Genomic DNA, 3,514 nt, shown 5'->3' with positions numbered 1-3,514 from the left:
TTGGGAATATAATTTATTACGTCATGACCTTGATTTGATGCACATAGAGAATAATGTTTTGCAAAAATTTTATCAAAGTAATTCTCAATATGAATAGAAGATCCAAAAATGACTTACAAAGTCGGTTTGACCTAGTTAATATAGGGATTTGCCTAGACCTTCATCCGAAGTTGCTTTCTAATGGCAAATATCGATTCCCTTATGCTTGTTTTAGGATTTCTAAAGCTAAAAAAGATGTGTTTTGCATGGTTTTAAAAAATGTCAAAGTTTTGGATGGCTATGCATCAAATATATCGAGATGTGTCAATCTGAATGAGCAAAAACTTTCTTCATTAAAGTCACATGATTATCACATTTTGATGCAAGACTTACTTCAGATTGATTTATGTTCATTAATGTCAAACTAAGTCACTTCTATGGTAATTGAATTGAGTAACATATTTAAATCTCCATGTCAGAAATGTATGAATGAGGAAGAGCTTGACAAACTTCAAGATCGAGCTGCGATTACTTTATGCCATTTAGAGAAGATCTTTCCTCCAAACTTCTTCACTATTATGATGCATTTGGTTGTCCACCTTCCGTATGAAGAAAAAGTTGGTAGGCCGATTTATTATCAATGGATGTATCCTATTGAAAGGTATTATTTATTAATAGATTCATTATGTTTTTATTGATGATCAAGCCACTCTACTTAAAATAACATATGACTAATGTTTTATGCTATAGGTTTTTTGGGAGGTTAAAGTCTTATTGTCGTAATAAACGCTATCCGGAAGGTTCTATTGCTAAAGGATATTTAGCAGAATAGTGTATGACATTTTGTTCTCATTATTTGGAAAATGTTGAAACAAGATTTAATAGTCCATCGAGAAATGTTAGTATGCAGCATACAGACTCTACCTATAATTATCTTTTTCAAAGTTTTGGACAACTAATAGGCAAAGTTGAATTGGTGGAGTTAGATGATGAATCTTGGGCACAAGAACATCGATATGTTCTTTTTCATCATGACTCAATTGAATCATTTCACACATAAGTTTTTTAGCATGGAAATTATTCATTACATTAAGCATAATTTATTGTCTTTTTTTTTAATACTTTATCATGATGCTTTATAGTGAGTATATAAATAATTTAAGAGATCTTGCACATTATCGACGATCAAACCCTTAAGAGCTTGATAAGTTGTTCGCTAAAAACTTTCATGAATGGTTAGGAGCAACTATAAGTAATGCCATACTTTTCATTATGAGAAATCTACATAGAATGCTTACAATATAAATAACATTAATAACATATATATATTTATTCCACTTTTATAGGTTTGGAGTGGAAGGCTTGTTAGTGAAAAGGTGAAGTGTATTTCATACAATTCAAACCGGATTGTGAAATGATACAAAGGTTTTATCATCAATAGATTTAGATTTCACACTAAATCCCATAAGAGATTTAGAAGTACACAAAATTTAAGAGTTGTTGTAACTTCATCAACTACTAGCTATGCTAGTGCTAGGGACACAAACCCTTTAGAGGGAAATGTTGATTATTATGGTATGATTAATGACATCATTGAGTTCAAAAAGTTATCTTATTTCGGTGTGATTAGGCTGATATGAATAGTGCGAGGGGTATTAAGAAAGATCAGTATGGATTTACACTTGTGAATTTTTCTTGATTAATTCACACTAGACAATAACTCATCGATGAACCTTATGTTTTTTCATCTTAAGTCAAACAAGTATTTTACTCTAAAGATCCCAAAGAATTAGGTTGGTTTGTTGTTTTTCAAAACACACATAGAGACTTATTTGATATAGGGTTAGATAGCAGAGATGATGTTGAACATGGAACTAAATGTTATCTTTTTGTTGAACAAAACTTGGATGAAAATATCTCCAGTACCTAAGCTCAGTGGGTTCGCAAAGATGTTACTGAAGACATTTATGAACCATGAAATGGTGCATCTATAATTTGTAATTCGAGTGTTTAAGACATAATGTAGTAAATGATTGTATGTAATTAATGTCACATTCACAATTGTATAAATATTGTATTCTAAATCATACATTATCTTTTGATTTAATTAAATTAATATGTTCTTTATATATCATAGGTTTTGATTTCTTAACTTCTCAATGGCTTTATATATGTTCTAAACTAATATCTTTTCTATATTTATTTTTATGATGTAGGTAAGCTACAATGTGAAGGAGTAGGTTGAAAGGAAAACATATCAGAGAAATTAGTTCAGAACCATCTGCTACACCTGTAGTTATTGGTTATGGACTGAATCCTTTGGAAAGAAATAAACGTACTATCATATCTAACTCTGTCACTTCTAACCTTTCAACTAGTATTGGATCTGGCAATACAGGAGGTCTAGGTTTAGATAGTACCCCATCAATTGATTATGCTTTAAATTTGAATGCAGGTATGATATACTCCAATTTTAGAATTCGAGTATAATGATAAAAGTATTACGATTTTACAAAATTATTTTTTATTTGTTGCAGTTGATAACAATGGTCAACAGAGGACAAAAGTCAGACCACTTTAAAGGAATTATTTGCACTACCTCCTAACGAGCGTATTGTAATGTCTACAAACTCTGATAGGCAACCAACTGGTGAAGAGACTTAACTGTTGGCTGGATTTTTAGGCATGCTAGCCCGTAATGGAATGAAATTACCTATTCATTATGAAACATGGCATAAAGTTCCAGAAGAAGTTAAGGTCGATGCTATAAATTTTATTGAGGTATTAGTATAATTAAACTTTTGTATTTTACATTTTATTTATTTATTCAAACTTTTCTTATTGTATTATTACTGTCAAGATTTGTACTTGAAATACCAATTTCATTTGTGCTTAAGTCATTGGGAAAGAAATGAAAAGATTATAAGCATAGTTTGAAAAATAAGTATTTCGATCGAAGTACTTATGTAGAGGTGATGATGAAAAATCTACCCCATAATGTGATTAGATGGCAATATAAACAATTAGTTAGATTTTGGTTCTCAAGAAAATGAGAGGTATTATTTTATAACTTTGTATAGTAGAATGAAATGATGAAAGTGTTTTATGGTTTAAGTTAGTAATATTTGTATTTCTATCATATACGTAATTATTTTTTATGACAAGAAAGAGAACAGATTGGGATTGGTAGCAGAAAGCAATAGAAATATTCCCACACAAGTGGATTGAAAAGTTTTGCAAGAAAGCAAAAAAGAAATAGTAAGTTTATGATAATAAACTTATTTCAATGAATGAACTTTTTATGTCGTTAAAAGGTAAATATGCAAATTAACAGTTATTGTTTTGTTTTAATAGTTTTGATAGTGTCAGTACATGATATTAAACTTATTAAAAGTTTTGAACTTAGTTGACACGGATGATATATATGAAAAAGTTATTGTTTACATATATTTAGGTAAAAATACAAATTTATTGTTATTGTTGTATTTTAACAGTTTAGATAGCTTCAATACTTGATATTAAACTTGTCTGATTG

At 29.5% G+C, this 3,514-nt stretch overlaps 1 pseudogene; it reads left to right on the top strand.

Annotated features, from left to right (window-relative positions):
- Positions 1-359: 359 nt before the first annotated feature.
- LOC149517328 (uncharacterized) lies at positions 360-1,040 on the top strand (annotated as a pseudogene).
- The last annotated feature ends 2,474 nt before the right edge of the window (positions 1,041-3,514 follow it).

Source organism: Durio zibethinus, chromosome 8 (assembly GCF_047325235.1).
Source record: "Durio zibethinus cultivar Kanyao isolate XHJ-2024 chromosome 8, ASM4732523v1, whole genome shotgun sequence".
Classification (NCBI taxonomy): domain Eukaryota; kingdom Viridiplantae; phylum Streptophyta; class Magnoliopsida; order Malvales; family Malvaceae; genus Durio; species Durio zibethinus.
This window is presented reverse-complemented; position numbering and strand designations above follow the sequence as displayed.